We start from the raw sequence: 20642 nt of genomic DNA, 5'->3' as shown, positions 1-20642 counted from the left end.
AATGCTTTAAGGGTAGTGATTGTATGTCTGTATGCAGCTGGTCACAAGGGGCCTAATGAATGTTTGCTGATCTGAAGTATAGTTTCCCCTTCTGCTTCCTTATTTAGCCTATTTCTACTAAAAACATTTCGGTCTAAACTCCTGACTGACAAGGACAGCAATGATGTCAGTCAGTGCTACCCTCCTCGTCCCTAACTTTGGGTTCAAGGATTTTACTTAACCTGACCCTTGAATAAGGCTTTCTTTTTCAGTTCACAACCCATAGGAGCAGTAACCCTAAGCTGACTTTTTATTTATTATGTTATTATTTTTTTATTGATTTCAGAGAGGAAGGGAGAGGGAGAGATAGAAAGATCAATGATGAAAAAAAAAAAAAGAAAGAAAGAAAAAGAAACATCAATGATGAGAGAGAATCATCAATCGGCTGCCTCCTGCACACCCCCTACTGGGGATCAAGCCCGCAACCCAGGCATGTGCCCGGACTGGGAATCGAGTCCGCAGGCCAATGCTCTATCCACTGAGCCAAACCGACCAGGGCGAAGCTGACTTTTTAAATACAATTAGGTGGGACCTACTAGTTCAATATCTGGGATATAAATGAGTCCCAACAAATATTATTTCTCTTCCTTCTCTCACTTCAAAAAATCTTCCTTAATTTATCTTCTAAACAGATTAAGAAATTTCTCCCCGCTTCTTCCTGCTGCTCCCCTCTCACAGAATCACAACTTCCTGGGTCTTAACATCCCTTCAGACCTTGGCCCTTGACTCTCCTCAGCACCAAACCATGCATCTTCAACATGCAATTGCCCTCCTGTTCCCTCTGCACCAAACCAGGTGTAACCTGAGAGAGAATTTAAAAGTATGACATAAAATCCAACTCAACAGCCATAGGGCTGGGGAGCCATTAAGTTCAATATCATATATTTGCCTCCATAAACATTTAAAACATGTGAAAGGTAAATTATTAGCATAAACAAAGTCAAAAATTAAAGAGAAAAAAACTGGGGAGAAAAATATCAGCAACATATAAGGCAAAGAGTTCTGATGTTAGATGTATGTAAAAGTTCTTACAAATCTACAGGAAAAAATACGGACCAAACAGAAAAATGAACAAAATATTTGAACAGAAAATTCACATAAAAATAAACACAACTTCCAGTGAGCATAAAGGATATTCAATTTCACTAATAAAGAAACCCTAAATAAAGTAACAATAATAAATCCCTTTTCACCTATCAGATTGGCAAAGATGAATAACACCCACGTTGCCAAGGGCATGTTAGAAACAGGCACCTTTATATACTGTGGCTGAGAATTAATTGATGCAACTCCTTTGGAAGGCAGTTTGGCAATATTTATTAACATTTTAAATGAGCATAATACCCTTTGATTAGCAAACCTTCCCTTCTAGGAATTTTGCCTAAGGTAATACAAGTATTGGAACACTTGGGGGAAAAAAGATGGCTGTGCACTGCCGCTTATTGCAGCACTGATTATAAAAAAATTTGGAAACAACTCAAATGCCCATCAATAGGGCTTGATTAACGTATGATACATCCACCTGAAGAAACACAATGCTGCCGCTGAAAGTAATATACTGACATGGAGAAATAGCCTAGGTAAATTATCAAGTGAAAAATTTTACAGTAAAACATAATCATTTTTATGTGGTAAAAAAGATATAAAACTTGGCATTTTAAGCATTTTTAAGTTTACAATTCAGTGGCATTCACAATGTTGTGCAACCATCACCACTATTTCCAAAACTTTTTCATCACCCCAAAACAGAAACTCTATAACCATTAAGCAATAAGTTCCCATTCTCCTCTCTCCCTAAGCTCCTAGTGACCTCTAATCTACTTTGTGTCTTTATAAATTTGCCCATTGTAGCTATTTCATATAGGCAGAATCACACAATATTTATCCTTTTGTGTCTGGCTTATTTCACTTAAGACAATGATTTCAAAGTTCATCCACATTATAGCAGGTATCAGACCTTCATCCCTTTTTAAGGCTGAATAATACTGTATATACCACATTTTGTTTATTCATTCATCTGTGGGTGAACACAGGTTGTTTCCACCTTGGCTACTGAGAATAATGCTGCTATGAACACTGCCATACAAGTAAGTATCTGAGTCCCTGTTTTCAATTATTTTGGGTTTATACCTAGATAAGTGGAATTGCTGGGCCATATAGTAAGTTTTAACTTTCTGAGGAGCCTAAAGAATTTGGTTCCATAACAGTTGCAACATTTACATCTCCATCAGCAATGTATAAGGGTTCTATTGCTCCATATCCTCACCAACACTTTTTATTTTCCATTTTATTTTTTTCTAAAAATCAATTCACCCAAGATAGTTTCCTGTACGCTTGCTAATCAGCAATTATAACACATTACAGTTCTCATGTGTGCAAACAGCAAGGCCCTGAGTCAGCAAAAGTGAAAAGACCTGAGCCCGGGTCCTAGCTGTGCCACCTTAGGCACTCAGTTCTCTCATCTCTAAACTCTGAGGCATCTGGGACTGGGTCAGAGTTCCCAAACAATATGAATGGGTTCCAGCTGTGCAGATATAGTGACTTCTTCAAGCCCGGGCAGCACTGGGGCTCAGTGCCACCAGCAGCCTCCTTTCACCCCAGTGCGCCTTACAAAAGTGATCCTTTTCTGTGTGTGCAGGGATATGAAGAAGACTGGGCAGTGCTAGGTCAGGTAACCCTTACTACCCCTTCCCACACGGAAACAGAACTCTATGCTTGTGCTGAACTAATGAGGGAAGCTTAAGAAGAGGAGAGAGAGCCTTAGGGGAAATCTAAGAGTCGCTGACCACAAGGAAAAATGAAGATGGTCTCCCCAAGGGGAGAAGCAAGCACAGACCAGGACTCAGGAAATGAGAATGCCGAGGAAGAGAGGACAGTGGGTATTTACTAAGTCAAGTGTGTCACCTGAAGCCACAGGTCCTGAAGTCAACAGCAAGCGGCAGTGCCTGGAGCCATGCTGCTCTGGGAGGAGTGTCCCAAAATTCCCTGCTGGGGCAGCAGACAGTAGAAAACCTGACCTCTGTGGGAAGAGGCACTGAGGCCTGGCGAAGTGAAAGCCAAGCGAGAGCCTCTCTTCCAGGTGTTCTCAGCCTAACGGCTGCCAACAGTGGACTTTGCCCTTGAATTGTACTCTGGAGCTAAAGAGATAATCTCCCAGGCATGTCTTGTGTAAACCTGGCTAATCAACAGCACACACTATGCCGAGCCTGCCTGCAGCCCCTGAATCAGTCTGCCAACCAAAATGCTGTGCTGAAGGGCAGGGGGTGCGGGGGTGGGGGGGGTGGGGGGGTGGGGAAGCCTATCCTGGCATCAATGTCACCTATCCTAACAGAATCAAATGCCCAGGTGGGTAAATTCCAAAAAAATCCGTCAAACAGCTGTTTAGAGACAAACACAGAGCTGGAAGCCTCATCCGGAAGTGATATGGATATCGTGAGAAGAGTCATTGTGACTGGGACAGCAGCTCTGTTGATAATACAGGGTAAGCCACCCAAGGGATTCTACCGTATAGACATGAAATTCTAGGTTGATGAAAGAAGGCAGACCAGTTAGCATCTGGCCCTCACACCCTCATCTGAATCTCAGCTGCTGACCTTCTTAAGGAGCGGTTCCCAATAGCACTTAGAAAGCTTGTAAAAAAGCAAACTCTTGGGCCCCACTTCAGAACTACTGAAACAAGCTCTCCAGGCGAGTCTGCAACCACTGCTCTGCAGCTCCTGAGGGCTCTGCAACCTGGAGTTCAGAACCCCCAGACGTCCCTTAATTTTGAGGGACTGGAATATCACCTCTTAGTTACAATCAATAAGATAAACAAAACAAGTTTCTCCCACCCAATTCTATCATCCACATGGGGGCATAGGTTTCTTTCCTACCAACCAAATCCAGTTTGCTTTCAGAAGAAGGATTCCCCAGTTCCCAGAGGCTTCAAGTCCTTCAAGATCTGACCTTGACAAATCTTTTCAGCCTCATCCCCCTTTTTTTTAAAAAAATATATTTTATTGATTTTTTACAGAGAGGAAGGGAGAGAGATAGAGAGTCAGAAACATCGATGAGAGAGAAACATCAATCAGCTGCCTCCTGCACATCTACTGGGGATGTGCCCGCAACCCAGGTACATGCCCTTGACCGGAATCGAACCTGGGACCCTTCAGTCCCCAGGCCAACGCTCTATCCACTGAGCCAAACCGGTTTCAGCAAGCCTCATCCCCTAAGTCATCTGTGAGTCCAAGCTCATGGTGGATGACCATGTATTGTCTGCTAAGTAAGTGAGTGCTGAAGACAAAAACACTAAGGAATCTTTCCTAACCACATATATTTTCCTTTTGAAGCAAAGTAGTTACTAAAACAGACAGGGACAGAGAAGACAGGAACGGAGAATCCCATTACTTACAAAGGAAATTTGTGTGTGTGTCAGGAATCTGTGCTAAATCTGAACTTCAATCTCACTCTGCTCTGCCCATCACAAACTACTGTCTAAGCCGGCTGCCTGGGCTGAACGCAGATCTCACGAACACCGAGGAATGAGCACATTAAACATCCTACACATTTTCATTTTGGAATCCCAATCCTTCATTTATAGAATCCAAACAGGATCAGTCCCATGGAAAAGAAGTATCCACCAACAGAAATTAGTCACTATTCAATTTCCAGCCAGTGAGAAGTGGTGGCCTAAACATTTCCAACAAATGTGGAGACTCTAAGAGAGGCCTTTGAACTAGGAAATCATACCAGTTTATTTACAAGTGCTAGTTTACTGACAAATTTTTTTAAATTCTCCAAAAACACGCCCAGCCAGCATAGCGTCAACCTATGAACCAGGGGATCACAGTTTGATTCCCAGTCAGGGCACATGCCTGGATTGCAGGCTTAAAACTCAGTGTGGGCCAGGCAGGAGGCAGCCAATCAATGATTCTCTCTCATCATTGATGTTTCTGTCTCTCTCTCTCCCTCTCCCTTACTCTCTGAAATCAATAAAAATATTTCCAAAAAAAAAATAGAATTCTCCAAAAACAAAATCCATCTTTTTACCTAAAACAGGAGGAATCATAATCTAAGACCTCTATCTACTTGTAAAGTGTTAATGAGAAAGATCATCACTCTTCCTACCCAGGCAAAGCGAGGGGATTCAGGTTATCTGTTTTCAAGTCTTGACACACACACCGGCCCTCCGCTATGTTTGGTATGGACTGGCATTCTCAATGTTGAACCAGGTACTCCTTTCAGAGAGAGCTGAGAAAAATCTCAAAAACTCCACAAATACCCAAAGCAATCCCAGCTTCCAATGGATAGAAAGGAGAACAGGGAAGTAAACGACCCATGACAATTCAGGAAATAATGTTCCTTAAATATTTTAGGTAACTAAGAGAAGGTACAGTTGGCACACAGATCAGAGTGGAGATATATAAAGGGCACACATCCTTGGGAATCACACTGACTTAGGCTTGGACTTTCAGCATATTGGCCACTCCGAGTTCCTCATCTGTAGACATCAGAACATCAACAAATTCACTCACAGGCAGTTGCGATAATTTACTAAAATGATGCAAGTGAAAATGCCTAGACTAGAGTAAGCACTCTACTAATGACACACCACTAACTTAAAACCCACAGAAAGTTTTAATACACATATTTGCTTGATCCCAAGAAATATGCAGAATTGAGTAGTTATTCAACATCCTTTAGCTAATTAGCTGTGTGCCTATACCAGTGGTTCTCAACCTTCTGGCCCTTTAAATACAGTTCCTCATGTTGTGACCCAACCATAAAATTATTTTCGTTGCTACTTCATAACTGTAATGTTGCTACCGTTATGAATCGTAATGTAAATATCTGATATGCAGGATAGTCTTAGGCAACCCCTGTGAAAGGGTCGTTCGACCGCCAAAGGGGTCGCGACCCACAGGTTGAGAACCTCTGGCCTATACCCTCTCCAGATCCTATTTACCCATATTTTTTTTCTTTTCAGATGATCAAATTCAATATTCCTCTTAGCCAACCATCTCTCTCAAATACAATATATACTCCTCATGGTGGTTCTTCAAACTCCTTACTGTGGCCAAAAGGCTCTGCCTGAACTAGCCTCCACCATCATTTTATACCCTACATTCAGGGCTCCCTGTATTCTAACAACGATGACTTTATGTTCTTAGAACAGGCCAAGCTCTCTCCGACCTCGGGGGCTTTGCCTCTGCTGTTCCCTCTTCCAGGAGTGTACTTCCCCCAAAGCCGCAAATACAAGGCTTCTTCTTGTTCTTGAACTTGCAGCTCCAATGTCATATTCTCAGAGAGGCTTTCTCTAAATTTTTCTGTTGAAAATAGCTTTCACGTTCCTGTTACTCTCTTTTACGTGACCATTATTTCCTCCATAGCTCACACCGCGATCTTCATCTCATTTATTGATTTCTTTACTGTTTCCTGACTGCTCCCCCACTATACTTGAAGCTCCAAGATACAAGGACGCTGCTGTCTTCCTTATCTCTACATCCCCAGCATTTATAACAGCGCCTAGAACAAAATGGATACTCGAAAACTATGTATCGAATGAATAAATAAATTCAGTTTCGAAACAAGAGAGGCCGAGTTGGACAGCCCCCACCCGCCTTCATTTTGCAACTAACTGGCAGGCAGTAGAAAATGGGTTCTCAGGGAAAGGCTGTAAATTAAAAAGAGAAAAAGGCTGAGGAGAAAGGAACCCCCGGGGAACACAGAAAAAGTTATCTCAACTCTCCCACTGACAAGATGTTAACTGCTAGCGGGGGCTGGGAGTATGTGACAGGTGTGCAGTCTCCATGGCTTTCTTTTGCCTTCTCCACCAATTTTTCTCATTGTGACGAAATATACATAATTCCATGGTTTTCCCCCTTAGTGTCTACGCTTCCCAGGCTCAACTTCTTCCAGCAAAGCTGTGTACACAACTGACCTTGGGTGTTGTTCAGGTAACAAGAAATCTGGATAGCACTGATTTTGAAACCCACCTCTGGGTTTTGAGATTTAAAACAAAACAAAACAAAAAACAACACAACTTTTTATTTCCATTTAATGCAATTTAAATAAAACAAACATTTCCAGTTGCTCCTCGTTGCTGTCTTTTAAACCTGATCCCTGCCACTTCCCTTCGGGCACTTTACTCAGAGTCAACAAAACCCGCGCCCTTCTTGTCACCAGCATCCTATCCTCACTCTGGCTCTCCCAGACGGCAGCTCAGCCATGCTGACAAACTCAGAGAGGCCAGTGCTGCCCGGTCCGTTTCAAAAACCAGCAACTTCTCTGGCAGTCTTGCCATTTGTGTCTGAATCCAAAAGGGTGAGTGAGTCAGGGGTTAGAAGGAGGCAAAGAAAACAAGGAACTTCCGTGCGCTCTTCCCTTTCTAGATTCCAAAATCTCAATTCCCTGACCACAGCAGCTGAGTCAGTCAAGTCACAGACTGCAAACCATGGCCCCTGCCATTGCCAAGTTCATCTCAGCTGCCCCTCCTGCATTCAAGTGCCATACTTCTTTACAGTTGCCCGGGGCAGTCGGGTTCTTTAATTATCTTTCCTATTGGCACCCATTTTGCCATGTGACAAATACATACACACACGGGTTTGACCTTCTTATCCCCAGATCTTTACAAGCGAGTACAAAGCCCCATGTGTGGTTTGTACACCGTCTGGTCATCTCCTCTTTTAATCACTCGCTCCTTCAGAATACACGGTAAACCAAAAATTGGTAACAAACTAAATAGGGTGGGAGATCCTGGCACAACGTTGTTCCAGGAATACGTGCCCCCAATGAGGAATGTAGGGCATAATGTAAGTCACACCACAGCTGAGCTTCTGAGTGTACAGGGAGCTACTATGGAGTCTGAACTCCTGCCTGTGGGAGCCTCCAGAAGTAAAACAGAAGAAATAAAAGGTCTGACTCTAATCTTCAGTGTTCAGTCTTTTCAAGCAAAAGGAACCTTAAATTCAAAGAGAAAATTTGTGAAGCACCTACTCCCAGGAACTCCCCATTCTGCCCTAGGCCTGCCTGGGTTCAGCAGGCCCATAAATTGGCACTGTTGATATGACCTTCCCAGGCTGTATTTCAACAAGAGATAACAACAAAGCTGCGAGCTTTGGTAGCACTCAAAGGAGATTTGAGGGACTTAAAACATGCTGCTAAGTTTGGCAGCGAAAGTTTCTGCTTCTTGCAGTTGGAGAAGGAAATCTCTTTATAATTACACTTGCAGATAAGATGCACCAAGCTCTGTGTGATGCTCATTCTCGTTAGGAACAGATTAGGACCTCCTCATCTCAATCCCCCGCTCTTCTGAGCGGTCCGAGTGGTCGCTGCTGGGGCCCGGAGTCAGCATGTCTCTTGGGAAGACCAAGTGCCAGGAGCTTTATGACACCACTTACTGTCTTAGCCACAACCACCTGCCCGCCCTTCACACCTCGCCGTCTGTCCGAGCTTACACTCTCCTTTAGCCTGGCTCCTATCGTGCTCTTTCGCACAGGGTTCTGCCCCGTCCCTACTCCAGGGCCAAGCACATACATTACTCATCAGAGAGCGGCCTTTCAACGGACATGCTCCTTAGGCTCACCCCGATTCCCCTCTGGTTTATATATTTCTTCACCACAGCAAAGCCGCAGAGCTATGATCTAGGTACTGACTGGGGGCACTTATGACTGCTCTGCTGACACTAGATATCTGCCCAAGACATAGAGTAGGGGTGGGGAACCATTTTTCTGCCAAGGGCCATTTGCATATTTATAACATCAGTCGAGGGCCATACAAAATTATCAACTTAAAAATTAGCCTGCTGTATTTGGTCAAACATTTAATTAACTCACCCCTAATGCCTTGGCAAGGCCAGACCAAATGATTTCTCCAGCCTTATACGGCCCACAGGCTAGATGTTCCCCACCCCTGACATAGAGGACGGGGATATCACCTCACATTTCTCAGCAGAACAAACCTGACAGACTAGCCACTCAGAAACAAACTCTGCTTGGCTTACAACTACAACAATTTCTTACGTTCCATTCAGCACTAGATACAGGACACTCTTCTAGGCACCTGATACTTGGGCCTCAACCCCATGCAATTATACAGAAGAGGCACCGGGGCAGGGGCAGGCTAAGTAACTTCTCTAAGTGGCAGAGCCAGAATTTGACCCCAACAGTCCAGAACCCAGGCTCTAAACTTACGCTTTCATTGGATGACTCTGCCCCCAACACACGGGTTTGTCTTTGCGCACAACTGGCTCACTCAAAACTCTAAAGGAGAGAGCGAGTCAGTCACAGAACACGGCAATTTTTCTCCACGGAGAGGAGGAAACAGGGATGGCCATATTTATCCACAGAGCTGGTCTAAGTCCACACAGCAGAACAGATAAGGATTCTACACACGTCGACCCAAATTTTCCCAGCAGCACCAAGTGAGACCCACCTCCTTCTTACAGACCTGGTGGGCTTCCTAGCTCACTATGGGCTGGAGCCTCTTTGCAAGCTGTTGGAGCCCAGCCCTGTGCATCTGAGAACAGGTTCCTGACTCTCCAGGTCATGAGTATGAAGTAGAAATGCTTCCTTGAATTCAGCTGCTGGGGTTTTTTAAAAAGTTACTCAAATAGTTTTAAAACATAAACTATATATGTTGGCCAATTTGGGGAGATAAAATGTATAGAATATTATACTTATTTTCATAGAACTTCAGGGAATCTAGCTGAAAAATAAGTCAGAATGTTGATGGAAACACTCAGTCCAAACCTCCCACTTTCTAGAAGTGGAAACTGAAGCCTAGAGAAGACATGTTACATCCCCAGGGTCACCCAGCAAGTCATAGGTAGAGCCGGGACTAAAGCTCGGGTCTGCGGACTACCTGGCCAGGGCTCCTTCTCCTGCTGAAGGCAGGCACAGAAATGCATGGTGGGAGAGATCTCTAACAACAGCAGCTGGCATGCACTGAGAGCATATTCGTGCCAGGAACCCTAGTTATACTATAAGTGCTTTATATAAATCAACTCATTTAACCCTTACAACAAACTCTTTTCTCCTTTGAGGCATTTTATTTGCACATTTGCATTATATCACTAGAAAAAGAATCCCAAGATTTTCCCTCCTGTGTGTTTTCTTCTTGCTTCTTCATGGTCCATGATGCCCGCTGAGGTTGTCAGTACAATAAAACCAAAGTGACGGGGTGGAAGCAAGTTGTTTTTCTAGATCTTTCAGTTTCACATCAAATTTGGAGCTGATTATGCCACACTAGTTTAACCTGTGCCTATTTTCCCAGCTCTGTGGTCATCAATAACTTCAAATTCGCCAGTGTAACCACGCCTCGTCATCACAGTTAGAAAGCGGCTGATGACTTTGGAGCACGGCCTAATAAGAACCTGGCGTTTGCCTCTCTTTTCGGCATTGTTGATACTCTTTGGAGCATCAGCCAGGACATTCATGTGTACGACTATGGTGGCATAGGAAGATGGCGCAAAGACTACAGCAAACTTTTGAGATGAGTAACAATACTCCCAGTTTGCAGGTGAAGACACTAAGGTTTACAGAGATTCATTTGCCAGAGGTCCACAGATAGGAAGAAGAAGAGCCACATTACGCATCTCCAGAGCTGGCTGCAAAGCCTGTGCTCTGAGCCGGGTGGTGGAGGAGACATCCATGGAATTCATGGAAGTGGAGAGAGGAGCACTGGCGTGGCCTGTGTGCAGAGCACTAGGAGCAGCTGGCGAAGGGCCTCCAGTGCTGGGTTAAGGAGGACCGCAGGAGCCCCACGGGGGCTGGCCTACAGGAAAGGGGCAGGCAAGAGGCAGTTCTAGTCTCCCCTGACCATTAAGGGTAAGCGTCCTACAGGATGATAAAGCTGAGCCTGTGAAGCTGGTTTGAGAAGGACCACCTCAGAGACTCTCCTGGGGTCGTGACAGAAAGATGAAGAAAATGCAAAGTGGAAACTCCTACTAAAAGAAGAATCTGATTTGACTTGCCCAACACAGTAACCCCAACCTGATTAAGAGGTGCCAGCCTCACCTCCTTGGAAATGCTGCTCTAAGTTGGTAATGATAATGGAAAGCATTGAACATCTACTGTGTGCCAGGCTCTGGGCTGAGAGCATTACAGGTGTCATTTCATGTCGTCCTCACCACAACTCCAACAAGCTAAGTACTATCACTATATCCATTTTACAGATGCCTCGCAGAAAACTGAGACTCAGAGACATTAAATAACTTGCCCAAGGTTGCAAGGTCACACAGTTAGTAAGCAGTACTGTCAGGTTCTAAATGTAGGCTTAAAAGACTCCTGAGCTCCAGCTCTTAATCACTGCACCATACCAAAGGTAAAAGACTTATATTAAGTGCAAATGGTTCCATCAGAGCTGCTCTAAGGCAGCACCGTACACTCACTGATTATCCAGTTGAACAAACACATCACAGGTTGATTCGTTTGAAAGTAATTTATGACAACTCAGTTATCAGAACTCCATAAGAGAGCCTGTGTTCCAGGACACAAGTGAGCGCATCAAAATTCAGTTCCTTCCATGAAGTGAAGTAGTTCTAAAACCCAGGCGACTTCATAGTTTTCTTTCCAATTTTCCCATTTCCCTTTTCCTATCACCCCCTCCCTCACACCCCATCTTCTGACACTCTCAGAAAAGCTTTGACACAGGCCGAGAACCCTCACCCTCTTCATATTTCCAGTCCTTTAGTTGGCTCTCTTCCATCATTCAGACCGTGTTTTAAATGCTTTAAATCAGCATCTGAGAGTCGGACCCTCCTCCTTTCTTCCCAGCCTAAAGCATGAGAGAGTCATTAACCCTGACACGAAAACCCTATACTTCAGCAGATCTATGGTTCTCCTCTCTTAATCAGGCCTGCTCTGGGGAGGAAATAACCACAACATATATGGGCATCAGTACCACACTTGGTACTTTTTTAGATCCTGCCCAGCTCTTGGCCCAGATCCTCTGTGTTCAGTGACTAAATGGGTGAAACTAAATGGGTGAACAGACCAAGACAGCACATGGGCACCAGAGATGCTGCCAAGCCCAAGAGCAAATGAACAGGAGTTCAATCCCAATGCCAGCCACCCCCACCCACCCCTGTCTTCCCAGGGTTTGTTAGAACCTACACAGCACGGTCTCCTTGAGTCCCGTGGGGACAGGCCAGCCTTCTGCTCAATTGTGAAGGCCTCCTAGGTCCACCCAGGTAACCCTTTTCTATCTATCACCCCTGCCTTCCCTGAGAACTGTCTTCTCTCCAATCCTCCTCCCCAGGGCCTCTCCCTTTTTCCTACTGTTCCAGATCCTGATTCCCATAACCCTCCATTCATCTCATTTTTCCCAAACAGTGCTGCTTCCTCTTAGCGAACCTCCAGCTCACATACAAACCCCTTCAGGGACAAGTCTCTCAGAACAAGAGTCTAGATTTTTTTTTTTTTTTTAAACATCGATCAGCTGCCTCCTGCACATCTCCTACTGGGGATGTGCCCGCAACCCAGGTACATGCCCCTGACCGGAATCGAACCCGGGACCCTTCAGTCCGCAAGCCGACGCTCTATCCACTGAGCCAAACCGGTTTCGGCATGAGTCTAGATTTTTGAAAAGTGAGGTGGTTTCATAACAAGCCCTGAGGAACAGGTCAGCTCTGGTTGAGAAGGCCTCATACCCTAATTGCATATAATTCACCCTTTATAAGAAAAGTACAATCAACATTCAGGCAGTTTTTACATGAGGAGAATATTGTGATAATTTCAACAGCCCTACAACAACAGGGTATCGGAGCCAAAAAAAATAAGAGAAGGGATCTTTGGAAAAAATCCTTCAATAATGTAGTCTAGACTCATTTAACATCTTCCTCTCCCCTACACCTACACCTACACACACACACACACACACACACACACACACACACACACACTTTTCTAGGGCCTATGGCTAGAAACAGAGACCCCAAGTTTTTTCAATCAGACAATATTATGTGGCATGTTCCCCTAAGACAGACGTACCCAGCATTTCCCCCCACCCACCTACCGAGACACATGTACGCAGTGTCTTCTCCCAGCATAAAATCGATGCACAGCCTCCCTCCCCACCCCCAGAAGAAGGCACTCACTAATTCGAGTTTTCCCACAGGCTTTGGAGAGAAATCCCTGCAGACTATGCCAGATGGTCTTTTTTTTTTTTTTTTTTTTTATCTTTCATGCCCTCCTGGCCCCTTCTCCACTTTCCATAGTTCCTCTAACTCAAAGAACTCAATTATCTGGGAGCCGATTTCCCCTCCCCCTCCCACCAGCCTGCCCTACACATCCTCTCCTCCCAGCCAGTGCAGAGCACAGAAGGGAGGCCACTCCAGAGCTCTGCAGGGATGCTGCCTGGCCTCCTGCGGGCTCGGATACATGTTCCCTTTGCTTGGCTGCCTCAGAAAACTCTGTTGGGTCCCACCTTGGACATTAGGAGTCTCACAGGGAACAGCTAAGAGAAGCTACAGGAAGACATGCTCTTCAGTCCCTCAGTCCCACCAGCTGGCAGGGAGGTGCTCTGGAGGGCTCCCGCCTCCCTCAGGTGCCAGGCAGAACTCCTCAAAACAGTTCTTAGAATCGGAGGGGGTAGAGAATGGAGCACAGCCTCTCTTAGTTCCAGGCCAGCCAAGTGGCTAGGATATTTGCAGTCTGGGGTGTCCCTCCAAACTGTGCACCCAAGCCCTTCATTCCAGGGACAGGAGCAGAGCCAGCAGAATTAAGGATGCTCTTGGCCTGTCCTCCAAGGTAGTTCAAAGTTCCAACTTCCTTGGGTAACTGACCATTCTCATTTTAGAGAGGAGGGAGCCCAGGGGGAGAGTGTGCAGGAAGGGGAGTTGAGAAAGGAGAAGAGAGTGAGAACAGCAATGCTCCTTAAGGAAGATGGAGGGATCCAACTTGTGACCCAGCTCTGGGAAGCTGGACTGACAAGGAGTGGGCACAGCTGCAGCCCCAGTCTAAGCTGCAGGCCTCAGAAGCTGCGGTGACGGGATTCACCTGGAAACAGGGCTCTATTGTTAAAAAAAAAAAAAATCTGCCTACTCTGGGTCTTTTCGGGGGCTTCTTCCCAGACACCACTCCAGGGCATGGCTGGCAGGGTTCTTGATCTGACAACAAAAGCTGAGGTCCCCTTGGGTGCCCGGCCCCTCCCTGTGTTCCCACCTAGTATACCATGATCCCTACAGATTCCTGAGGACAGATCTGGGGTGCCCTGGCTGGCATCTCCCCTCCCCTTCAATTCTGTTCCTTGGCACAGCCCCATGGCATATCAAGTATCTCTGCCCTTGGAATTCCCACTTCCTTGTTTCTTTCTTTCTTGTTTCCCTCTAAGCTGTAGCCACACAAGTTCCTGAAAGAGCTGCCCAGCCCCCAAGGGGCCTTCCAGAGCAGGAACTCTTCCTGCCAGTTAGAGGCCTGCCTTTCAAAGGAGAGAGGAGAGCAGAGGAGAGAGGTCTCCCTGCCCTTGCAACACAGTCTCCCCAGCAGAACCCAGCAGACGAGGGAAGCAGCCCTGGCAAGCAACAGCCTCTCCTCCAGCTGCTGACATCGACGGCAGCATACCTGCCAGGTAGCCGTGGGACACTGGGAAAGCCAGGGGTCTCTTGGAATCCCTCTCCTCGGTACTAAAACAAGTCAAGTGACCTAAGGAAAGGGTTATCTCTGAAGGTCATTCATGAGGCTCAAAGTCTACAGTGAACACCACTCTTTCTCAACTTCCCAACCCAAGAAAGCACTGTAACATCTTAAACAAGTCTTCTAAGATTCTTCTCATCTTTATTTATAAATGCACAAGAGAAGGGGGCGCTTGATAAGTGGGGAGACCAGAGCAGAGAGGCAGTGACTTTCCAGAGGGAGTTGGGCCATCCTTCAAATTTCAACTCATCTTACACTGCATAGGACTTGACTTGTTTAAAATTACGTTCATGGAAATTATCTCATTTGCTCCCCCCAACAATCCTGAGAAACAGTTTTATCATTATTTCCATCCCACAGCTAATAAATCTGAAGTCAGTGAGGTCAGGAATTTGCCCGTGTCCACCTTGAGAACCTGGCCATGGACTCAAGTCTCCTCACCCCAGGTCCATTAATTGTCTGCAACATCCAAAGAAAGGTCATCTGCTAGCCTCTTCCTTCCCACGTGTGGGGCGACAGAATTGAGGGGCCCCAGCCGTAAACCACACGAGTGGAGGAGAACTGAGATCCTGGGTCTGCCCTGCCCACTGAAGGGCCCCCTGTTTCAGAGGCTCCACTTTCATCCCAACCAGCAGCATCATCCCCCTCCCCCAGTACCACACATTTCAACCAAGCAGGGGGCCCTGAAGTGTAGTGAAAAGAGGCCTCATTTTAGAAGTGGCCCGGCTGAGGTCCAGGGCCACTGACTTCGCCCTTGTGGGCCCTCAGGCCACAACATTCATGCGCACACGTCCACACTCAGGGAGCCCGCAATGGGGATGGCCAGTGCTTGCATTGGCAAGCTGACCCGGAATGAATCAGAAGGCCCCCTCATTGTTTGCCAGAATACAAAAGACATTCTGTTCAGAAAGTTCAAGAAAAAACGAAGAGCCAGGACAGCAGCTGTTCCTTCATCCCACAGAGAAACCCAAGTCGCCTGAGGTCCAGGAGTGTAAGACACAGCTTGGCTGGGGTGGGAGCACATCCTCTGACGGGTCTCCGCTGCAGGGAGTGCCCACTGCATTAGTCCTCCTAATAAGACCACTGACAATCTAGCGACCCCTTCACCTGTGTGCGTGCCTTTCTGGATGGGTCTCCTCTCCTAGGCCACACTGCGCTCCCCACACAACCCTCCGCTAGGTCAGAACAAGTTTTACCAAAACAGAGGACAAACAGTAGGAGCACACTGGGTGCCCTGAGATCTGGTTAAAATATTAACCCTGGGAATCCGTCGGCACAACCCCAGCACCTCCTGTCTCCTCTGGCAGCCTCGCTCCTAGCAGCTGCCACTGAGAGCTCACTCTGAAATATCTGGTTAAGAAACCTCTCTGTAGACCCTCCAACCCCAAGACCCGTCCCCTAGCACCCTCCCCACCCCAACAGATCTTTAAGGAAAGCCTGTGATGGACCTTATTAATGAGGGAGGACAGCTTGCTGCTTACAGAGCTATCTGAGAGAGACAGGCAGGCAGGCAGGCAGACACACAGACACACACTGACCCCAGTTTAGATATCCCTAAGACAGTCCCTCTGTCCTAATAAGTGCTCCACAGAGACTTGCAACTCACCACAGGCTCCTAGCTGAGTTCATTAGCTTTTTTTTTTTTTTCATTACAGGTCAGACACAGCAGCATCAAGAGACAAAACAGACAGTGTTCACAGAACAAACGGAGCCACTCAAAAGACACTGGAGTTTCCACGTAAGAACTATAAACACGATGCTGGAGTGATGAAAACTCACTTTTTCTATATAAGATTCATCCTGTAAAATATCCTAAGCCTTTGTTCTAAATAAAAGTAAGACGATTTCTATGGTGAAGTCTAAACACTTCAGGTTCAGCAAGAGTGAGATCAGCTAGACTTGCAAAGTCAAGAAAATTGGCTGTATCCCTCCTCCTTGAGCTAATAGAATCCAACTGTTGGAGCATGACATCATTCCTGAGCCCCCAACCCTGAGCAGAGAGCACAGTCACTCGCCTGCCTCCCAGAAAGCAGCCCAAGACCATAGTCAGGACAGGAGGAAAACAGTCCGAGCCCGGAGCAGACCTTACCTGGAAGTCCCGGTGCTTTCCTGCCCACTCCATTCTCGGCAGAGTCTGGCTCACACCACAGTCTGTCAGGGAGCCCAGGGCCCCCAAATCCACTCACTTGAGCTCTGATACCTGCTGCGAGCTTCCCACAGCGCCTTCCTCTGACCTTTCGTGGCGCTCCTTCCAGCCAAATGAGCAGAGCACTGCTAGCCGGCCAGGCCAGTTGTCATGGAGACCCTGTTCTCGCCAGCGCTCGCTTGCTGTGCTCTCTCTCTCTCCCTCTCTCCCTCTCTCTCTCTCCCCCTCTCACTCTCTAGCTCTGGGAGGCTTCCATGAAACAGCACTGTCTTTTGATCAGCTCGGTTTTTGCACGCATTCCACTCCTCCTACCTCCCGTCCAGTCAAACAAGGCTCTGGGCTGCTCCTGGGAACTTGCTTAAACAGCTCAGAGGGGAGAAGGGAGAAGACAGTGAGAGGACTTGTTTTCTTCCCCTCCAGTGTCTCATTTTTTATAACTTGGAAGAAACCCGGCTGGGGGGGAGGGTAGAGGGGGGTAGCTGGAGCACTTGGAGGGGAAGCAAGCCCTTCCTCTGGGTCCTGGATACGGGCAGGAGGACCCAGATGCATTGCCTTGACTTGTTTGTGCACTTGGGATTTTCCGGGCAGCGGCTGAGGCGGAAATGCATTCCCATCCCAGGAGCTCGCCTGGACTGGCCTCTCTGCTTACCTTGCTGCCTGCCCAGGTCGTGGCGATGGTTTTAACCAGTGCAGGGCCTCCTGGTACTAGTGCTGGTGCCCAAGCAGTCTCTCATCTTCCTGCAATGGAGAGGAAAGACACTAGGTCAGGACCAGCGAGAGTCCTGGGCAAGTCCAGAGTCGTAGCCCAAGCAACAAAGGGGATACATCCTCATCTCTCTTCCCTGCTCTGGGCCTGCAGCTACAGCCCAGGCTTCCTGTGAGCTGCTGTCACGGCCAGTAATAGTATCACTCTGTCCAGGAGGGAGCACAGTGCCTAGGACACAGCAGGCCCTCTAAGTTTAACCCTCTGTGAGCATTTATGCTTTGTAACCTTCTTTTACATCCACTGTTTTGTCTGATCCTCAAAACCTTTTGAAATGTACTGGACCGATATTGCCATTTTATAGATGGGAAAACGGAGGCTCAGAAAGATCAAATGTTTAGTCCACAATTACAAAGCTAGTTGTGCAGTTGAAGAACTAAGAGTAGAGAGCAGTTCACTGCCACCTAGTCCAGTGCACTTTCTGCTAAAGCGCACTGCCATGTGATCTCACAAACGAACACCTTTTTTGATAACCAGTTATAAAATACAAGGCTGGGTTCCAGGGGGGGTGGAGAATCTTTTTGTTGTTGTTGTTAATCTTCACCCGAGGATATTTTTTCCATTGATATTTTAGAGAGAATGGAAGGGAGGGGGAGGGAGAGGGAGAGGGAGAGAGAAAGAGAGAGAGAGAGAAACATTGATGTAAGAGACACACATCTATTGGTTGCCTCCCACACAGGCTCCAACTGGGGCTGGATACTGAGCCTGCAATGGAGGTACGCGCCCTTGACTGTAATCGAACCCAGGACCCTTCAGTCCACAGGCCAACACTCTAACCATTGAGCAACCGGCTAGAGGGAGAATCTTTCTGCGTGATGGTGACGTAGGCCTGACCACCATCCTTTTAGTCTGAAGACTCTATGATAGCACCTATGAGATGTGGAAGTACTGGTGCACATTTTAGAGGGGAAAAGTCCTGCTCTATAGCTATAAATTACCTTATATTTTTCCAAAATACTCTCACAATTCTTGACTCATCTGTTCAACGCAATAGGCCTGAAAGTTAGGGCTGGTATTATCATACTAACTTAACAGTTTTTATTTTTAAAAATCTAAGAGAGGTCAAATGACTTGCCACCGGCCACAGAACCAGAAAATAACAGATCTAGAATAGCGGTCGCCAACCGGTGGTCCGTGGATCACTGGTGGTCCGTGAGGTCCGAAAGGTTGGCAACTGCTGATCTAGAAATCATTCCCAAGCCTTCCGGCTCTCTTCCATATATATTAAGCAGACTAGTTCCAAGAACGCCGAGAAGGGCAGGAGTCAGAAGACCTTGGCAGTGCCTGGCTCAACCACCAGCCATGTGCACTTGGGCAAATCATCTAACCTCCAGCTTCCATCTATAAAACCTATCATAACCAATAGGGCTGAGATGAGCATAAAAAGAGTTAATGTGTGAAAGCCAATTGCTCTTCACCACAAACAATAAAACCCTGGAACAGTTGTTCCCTCCCTTCCCCCCCCCCTCAAAGAAGAGGACACAGAGCCTCAAAGAGGGTGCACACCCGATCACCCACTGAAATGCCCAACCTGACCCAAGTACCCCTCAGAAATCCCTCCAGGCCCTAGTGAGAGAGAATGAAACAACACGTTCAAGGCCATCGAATCACTCAGGTTTCCCTTCTTCCCACTGTCAACAGGCATCCCTGCCCAGGTCAGGTTCTTCTCCTGACCTTCCACATGCACATTCCACTTGTCCCATCTCCACACTGAGAAAGAAGAGGTGATGCCCATCCATTTCTAAAATAAGGTATTATTCACATTATCACCAATATAATATTATACCAAGATTTACTGAGCAACTGCCATATGTCAGGCATTTTCCCAAGAAGAATGAGGGGCCAGGGGCCAAGGCCGAGTACTGAAGCTGATACAAGTGAGTCTTGAAAGCAATCTAAACTTCAAAAAGCCCTCCAGACCTGACAGGGAATGCAGGCCATGCTCCCCCTAGTGGCATACTGGCGCTGTACAGGTTCCTTAGGGCCTGTCTGCAGCCCAGAGAGAGCTTCTGTGAGGCTGGAGGCAGGTCAATCTGACCTGACCTGTGCTGAAGGGTAGGGCTCTTACAGCCTTCAGTGGTCTAGTACCTGCTGGGAAGCCCACAGGCACACTTGTGCCAGCAACCTGGGAGACAACCATCTCCCTACCTCTCTCCCCACATCCAATCCATTTACCAATTCCAAATAACTAATATGTCACTTATCTGTCCATTTCTCTGTACCTCCATGGCCACCCCAATCTCTCCCCTTAATTATGGCAAAAACCTCCCAACTGGCCCAGCTTCTATTCCTGCCCTCACAATTCCCTTCTCCCTTCTCCGTGGAGCTGTCTGAATCACCTATTAAACCAGATTGTGTCATTTCCCATCGCACTTAGGATAAAATCAAAATTCTTACCGGGACCTATGAGGCTCAGCATGACCCTTCTCTAGCCTCCTCCAAGTATGCTTCCTGCCCTCCCCCTCTGCGTGCTAGCTACTCAGGCTTCCTTGTAGTTCCCCAAAACTCCCAGATTTTTTCCAGGTTGTTCCCCTTTGCACGGGACACTCCCCCACACCCGTCCTCACCTGGCTGACGCTTACTCACCATGCCTTGACTTGCCTCTCACCTCCTCCGATCTAAATGAGAGCTTACCCTTCACAGCACTCACCCTAGTTTGTGCCCATTTGTGCGATATCTTGCTTCATGTCAGTCTTCCCCTATGATTCCGTAAGAGCAGGAACACGGGCTGTTTTTTGGTAACCACCATATTTCCTGCATTTAGTACAGGGCCCACCTCACAGCGGGCACTCAATGAATATTTGCTTAGATGAACGCATAAAACCCCACTCCTTCCTATCCTACAGGAAGGAGAAACCGTGAACAGCCATTTCATGTCACTCACTGTATCTTTTCATAGACTAACAAACTGTAATTACATCTCCTTCCCTCATGTGCTTTGCCTATGGGCTCAATTGAAAATTCCTGTAAAGTCTCCCTGTGGTTTGTTTCCCAGAACTTTCTTCGTAAGGTCACTCTTCTCGGGACGTGCTCCCGGCTTTTACAGCCTCTCCCGTTACCAGAGTGCCCACTCCCAGGCGCT

The 20642-nt window shown here is 46.8% G+C and overlaps 1 protein-coding gene and 1 pseudogene across 2 annotated transcripts in view; both read right to left on the bottom strand.

The window, feature by feature from the left end:
* ST5 (suppression of tumorigenicity 5) overlaps window positions 1-17535 on the bottom strand; it is a 104856-nt gene extending 87321 nt beyond the window's left edge. Inside the window, exon 1 of one of the 2 annotated variants that reach the window (XM_023754567.1) lies at window positions 17447-17535. The gene's annotated coding sequence lies outside the window, so the exon portion shown is untranslated. Of the gene's footprint in view, window positions 1-16740; window positions 17135-17446 lie in introns of those variants that run through there. The other variant, XM_006089645.3, reaches the window with a different exon arrangement.
* On the bottom strand, window positions 10052-10456 carry LOC102435221 (annotated as a pseudogene).
* Window positions 17536-20642: the final 3107 nt, after the last annotated feature.

This window comes from Myotis lucifugus, unplaced genomic scaffold (genome assembly GCF_000147115.1).
Source record: "Myotis lucifugus unplaced genomic scaffold, Myoluc2.0 scaffold_61, whole genome shotgun sequence".
Taxonomy (NCBI): Eukaryota; Metazoa; Chordata; class Mammalia; order Chiroptera; family Vespertilionidae; genus Myotis; species Myotis lucifugus.
This window is presented reverse-complemented; position numbering and strand designations above follow the sequence as displayed.